Source organism: Aulonocara stuartgranti (assembly GCF_965226115.1).
Source record: "Aulonocara stuartgranti genome assembly, chromosome: 10".
Lineage (NCBI taxonomy): Eukaryota > Metazoa > Chordata > Actinopteri > Cichliformes > Cichlidae > Aulonocara > Aulonocara stuartgranti.
The window spans coordinates 14002183-14008705 of NC_138946.1; positions in this window are offsets into that span (position 1 = coordinate 14002183).

Genomic DNA, 6523 nt, shown 5'->3' on the forward strand with positions numbered 1-6523 from the left:
AAGGGACTGCTCTCACAGCTAGAGATTGACGAGGTACAACACAAATGCTACGGCAAGGAGGAGTCAGGACGCCAGGTCAGGGGGGAGATATCATCACCCCCACCCGAGATTGGGTACATAGCCCCAAGTGTGATAGGAGAAGGATTGTTGAGTGCGAGAGGAACTGACCTGAAAAATAGGATCATGGCCAAGCTTGAAACCTGGATCCCCCGTAGCCGGTTACCAAGATTACGTGAAGTACCCTCAGAAGGTCTGCTAGATGATGTTAATGCAGCACTACGGGCAATACCTACAACCACGATTACCGACACTAACAAGCTGATCTACAATACGGCAGCAGTGATCAGTGAGATGCTTGGCTACAAGTTGAACAGCCACAAGGGGCAGTACCCTCCATGGAGAAGGAGGCTAGAGGGCAAGATCAAAGTAGCACGGAGAGAGGTTAGCCAACTAACGGAGTTGCAGAAAGGTGCGACAAAGAAGGTGCATAAGAAATACAGCAAGCTGTCCATACCTGAGGCCTTGGAAACTGCCAAGCAAAGACTCACAGCCTTGGCCAGCCGCTTGAGGAGGTACACCAGAGAGATAGAAGGCAGGAGAATAAACCAGCTGTTCTCCACAGAACCAGCAAAGGTGTACTCTCAGTGGCAAGGGAACAATAAGAGAACAGCACCACCAAGGCTGGAGACGGAGCAATACTGGAAGAGCATATGGGAGAAGGATGCAACCCATAACGGCAATGCTCAGTGGCTAGAGGATCTGAGGGCAGACCACAGCGACCTCCCTGAACAGGGTCCAGTAACCATCACAGTGGCAGATATCCAAGAAAGGGTCTCCAGTATGAAGAGTTGGACAGCACCAGGGCCCGACATGGTTCACGCCTACTGGCTGAAGAAGCTAACTGCACTCCACGAGCGTCTGGCAGCACAAATGAACCAGCTGCTAGTTAACGAGAGACACCCGGAATGGCTAACTGAAGGCCGGACGGTCCTGATCCCCAAGGACCCCAAGAAGGGACCGGTCCCCTCCAACTACCGACCAATAACCTGCCTCGGTACTACATGGAAGCTCCTGTCAGGCATCATATCGGCTAAGATGAACAGGCACATGGGTCAATACATGAGCGGGACACAGAAAGGAATTGGCAAGAATACCAGAGGCGCAAAACACCAGCTACTGGTAGACAGAACAATCAGCCGAGACTGCAAGACCAGACTGACCAACCTGTGCACTGCCTGGATTGATTACAAGAAGGCCTATGACTCAATGCCCCACAGCTGGATACTGGAATGCCTAGAATTGTACAAGATCAATGGGACCCTAAGAGCCTTCATCAGGAACTCAATGGGGATGTGGCGTACAACACTAGAGGCCAACTCCAAGCCCATAGCACAAGTCACCATCAAGTGCGGGATCTACCAAGGAGATGCTCTGTCCCCACTGCTGTTCTGCATAGGCCTGAACCCCCTCAGTGAGATCATTAACAAGACTGGCTACGGATACCGACTACGGAACGGAGCAGTTGTCAGCCACCTCCTGTACATGGATGACATCAAGCTGTATGCCAAGAGTGAACGAGACATCGATTCACTGATCCACACTACCAGGCTATACAGCAATGACATTGGAATGTCGTTCGGACTGGAGAAGTGTAGTCGGATGGTAACAAAGAGAGGGAAGGTAGTCAGAACTGAGGGGATTGAACTACCAGAAGGCAACATTGCAGACATAGAGGACAGTTACAAGTACTTGGGGATCCCGCAGGCGAATGGGAACCATGAAGAGGCCGCTAGAAAAGCTGCAACCACCAAGTACCTGCAGAGGGTCAGGCAAGTCCTGAGGAGTCAGCTGAATGGTAAGAACAAGATCCGGGCCATCAACACGTACGCCCTGCCCGTGATCAGGTACCCTGCTGGGGTAATAGGCTGGCCAAAGGAGGAGATAGAAGCCACTGACATAAAGACAAGAAAGCTCCTTACCATGCATGGAGGGTTTCACCCCAAGTCCAGCACCCTGAGGCTGTACGCTAAGCGGAAGGAAGGGGGCCGGGGACTGGTGAGTGTCAGCACCACAGTCCAGGATGAGACAACGAACATCCAAGAATACATTGGGAAGATGGCCCCAACTGACCGAGTGCTCAGTGAATACCTCAGGCAGCAGAAACCCAAGAAAGAGGAGGGAGACGAGGAACCATCATGGAAGGACAGAGCCCTGCACGGTATGTACCACCGGCAGATAGAGGAGGTGGCTGATATCCAGAAATCCTACCAGTGGCTGGACAAAGCTGGACTGAAAGACAGCACAGAGGCACTAATCATGGCAGCACAAGAACAAGCTCTGAGCACAAGATCCATAGAGGCTGGGGTCTATCACACCAGGCAAGACCCCAGGTGCAGGCTGTGTAAAGATGCCCCAGAGACAATCCAGCACATAACAGCAGGGTGCAAGATGCTAGCAGGCAAGGCATACATGGAACGCCATAACCAAGTGGCCGGCATAGTGTACAGGAACATCTGTGCGGAGTATAACCTGGAAGTCCCGAGGTCAAAATGGGAGATGCCCCCAAGGGTGGTGGAGAATGACCGAGCTAAGATCCTGTGGGACTTCCAGATACAGACGGACAAAATGGTGGTGGCTAACCAACCGGACATAGTGGTGGTAGACAAACAGAAGAAGACGGCCGTAGTGATCGATGTAGCGGTTCCGAATGACAGCAATATCAGGAAGAAGGAACACGAGAAGCTGGAGAAATACCAAGGGCTCAGAGAAGAGCTCGAGAGGATGTGGAGGGTGAAGGTAACGGTGGTCCCCGTGGTAATCGGAGCACTAGGTGCGGTGACTCCCAAGATAGGCGAGTGGCTCCAGCAGATCCCGGGAACAACATCGGAGATCTCTGTCCAGAAGAGCGCAGTCCTGGGAACAGCTAAGATACTGCGCAGGACCCTCAAGCTCCCAGGCCTCTGGTAGAGGACCCGAGCTTGAAGGATAAACCGCCCGCAGGGGCGTGCTGGGTGTTTTTATATATATATATATATATATATATATATATATATTCAGTGTTGGGGAGTAACGGAATACATGTACCGCCGTTACGTATTTAGAATACAAAATATGAGTAACTGTATTCCGTTACCGTTTAAAAAGGTGGTATTCAGAATACAGTTACTTTGTTGAAATAAATGGATTACACTGCGGTACTTTCCTGTTTCATTTTGTCGCGGGTCAGGACTGTTTGGGTTTTGTTTGACAGCTACGTTCTTTCGTTCCAGGCGGCAGCGTTACGGTTGCCATGGTTACAGGGCGACGCTCTCTCTCTCTTTCTGCGACTGTGTGTTTCCTGGGTGAGAGAGCGCCTTTTCGTTGTTGTTGTTGTGCTAAGCTAACAGGCAGAATGCTACAAGCATAGCTCTAAAGAATGTAGCATCATGGGCAGTATAGTCCGTGTTGCAGGGAGAATGGACTGCCATACACGTTATGAGTCTGTGAGCGCGAGAAGGGAGAAAAAGGGGAGTGGAAAGGTACGAGTTGTCGTCGAGGAAAAACGGGAGCTGGAAGCATGTAAATATAATAATAACCACTGCAGCCAAGAAGAGTGCCTGACGAGCCCAGTTGTAAGTAAGCTATTAAGACTCGACTGTACACCGTGTTCGTGTTTTCCTCCGAAAACAATAAGTTCCGTTGGAGCAGTCTTTCAACGCCTCTCTCTGTCTCTCGCAAGAAAAATTGACCCACACAACAAAGTAAAGCTATTTTTCGGCTACGAGCCGACAGGGACCCCGCCGTATTAGTCAGAGGTCCCTTTACTACAGTTCGGAGTCGCGGACCTTCAGTAATAGTAATAAATCACACAGCAATAGTACATTCACGTTGTTGTAAAAAGCACGATAATATATTAAGTAATCCAAAGTATTCAGAATACGTTACTCTCATTGAGTAACGTAACGGAATACGTTACAGAATACATTTTGGGGCATGTATTCTGTATTCTGTAACGGAATACATTTTAAAAGTAACCTTCCCAACACTGTATATATTATATATTATATAAAAAAAAAAAACACCCAGCACGCCCCTGCGGGCGGTTTATCCTTCAAGCTCGGGTCCTCTACCAGAGGCCTGGGAGCTTGAGGGTCCTGCGCAGTATCTTAGCTGTTCCCAGGACTGCGCTCTTCTGGACAGAGATCTCCGATGTTATTCCCGGGATCTGCTGGAGCCACTCGCCTAGCTTGGGAGTCACCGCACCTAGTGCTCCGATTACCACGGGGACCACCGTTACCTTCACCCTCCACATCCTCTCGAGCTCTTCTCTTAGCCCTTGGTATTTCTCCAGCTTCTCGTGTTCCTTCTTCCTGATATTGCTGTCATTCGGAACCGCTACATCGATCACTACGGCCATCTTCTTCTGTTTGTCTACCACCACTATGTCCGGTTGGTTAGCCACCACCATTTTGTCCGTCTGTATCTGGAAGTCCCACAGGATCTTAGCTCGGTCATTCTCCACCACCCTTGGGGGCATTTCCCATTTTGACCTCGGGACTTCCAGGTTATACTCGGCACAGATGTTCCTGTACACTATGCCGGCCACTTGGTTATGGCGTTCCATGTATGCCTTGCCTGCTAGCATCTTGCACCCTGCTGTTATGTGCTGGATTGTCTCTGGGGCATCTTTACACAGCCTGCACCTGGGGTCTTGCCTGGTGTGATAGACCCCAGCCTCTATGGATCTTGTACTCAGAGCTTGTTCTTGTGCTGCCATGATTAGTGCCTCTGTGCTGTCTTTCAGTCCAGCTTTGTCCAGCCACTGGTAGGATTTCTGGATATCAGCCACCTCCTCTATCTGCCGGTGGTACATACCGTGCAGGGGCCTGTCCTTCCATGATGGTTCCTCGTTTCCCTCCTCTTTCTTGGGTTTCTGCTGCCTGAGGTATTCACTGAGCACTCGGTCAGTTGGGGCCATCTTCCCAATGTATTCTTGGATGTTCGTTGTCTCATCCTGGACTGTGGTGCTGACACTCACCAGTCCCCGGCCCCCTTCCTTCCGCTTAGCGTACAGCCTCAGGGTGCTGGACTTGGGGTGAAACCCTCCATGCATGGTAAGGAGCTTTCTTGTCTTTATGTCAGTGGCTTCTATCTCCTCCTTTGGCCAGCCTATTACCCCAGCAGGGTACCTGATCACGGGCAGGGCGTACGTGTTGATGGCCCAGATCTTGTTCTTACCATTCAGCTGACTCCTCAGGACTTGCCTGACCCTCTGCAGGTACTTGGTGGTTGCAGCCTTTCTAGCAGCCTCTTCATGGTTCCCATTTGCCTGCGGGATCCCCAGGTACTTGTAACTGTCCTCTATGTCTGCAATGTTGCCTTCTGGTAGTTCAATCCCCTCAGTTCTGACTACCTTCCCTCTCTTTGATACCATCCGGCTACACTTCTCCAGTCCGAACGACATTCCAATGTCATTGCTGTATAGCCTGGTAGTGTGGATCAGTGAATCGATGTCTCGTTCACTCTTGGCATACAGCTTGATGTCATCCATGTACAGGAGGTGGCTGACAACTGCTCCGTTCCGTAGTCGGTATCCGTAGCCAGTCTTGTTAATGATCTCACTGAGGGGGTTCAGGCCTATGCAGAACAGCAGTGGGGACAGAGCATCTCCTTGGTAGATCCCGCACTTGATGGTGACTTGTGCTATGGGCTTGGAGTTGGCCTCTAGTGTTGTACGCCACATCCCCATTGAGTTCCCGATGAAGGCTCTTAGGGTCCCATTGATCTTGTACAATTCTAGGCATTCCAGTATCCAGCTGTGGGGCATTGAGTCATAGGCCTTCTTGTAATCAATCCAGGCAGTGCACAGGTTGGTCAGTCTGGTCTTGCAGTCTCGGCTGATTGTTATATATATATATATATATATATATATATATATATATGTGTGTGTATATATATATATATATATATATATATGAAAGGCCTTATCTTACCTAATCCTATTATAGCACCCTAACTTACTGAGATATGATGGAAAAGCACAAAAAACCTGGAGAAGAGGTTGTAGAGAGGAAGAAAGTAAATGAACTGATATAATAAAAGCAGCAGCTATATTTTTCTGCTCAGTAAATAAATAAATAAAATCAATAAATAAAACATTTTGATATGACGGTCAACATCAGTCGCCATTTCACAAGCCAGACTGACAGACCCGCCTTTCCGTGAACCGTCTGTTTTTGACATTTTAAAAATTGTCTCACAAAAAAAGAAATTTCATTAAATCTTTGGGGACTTGGTGCTGCCCACTCACTGGAAAGCTTCTTGAAATAGAGAAAGACAAAAAGCAGAAAAGCTCCTAGAATCGGTGAGGCGTCAAGTGTCCAAAAAAAAAAAAAAGTGTGTTTTGTCAGTCTGAATGCTGTGTGATGGAACCAAATTATACATTAAGTAATCTATACATTAGACATTTTCAAAAAGAATCTTCCTCTGTGATCTTTACACTTGTTTCGACCTTACTAGTGCTCTGAGGATGGACCATTTTGGT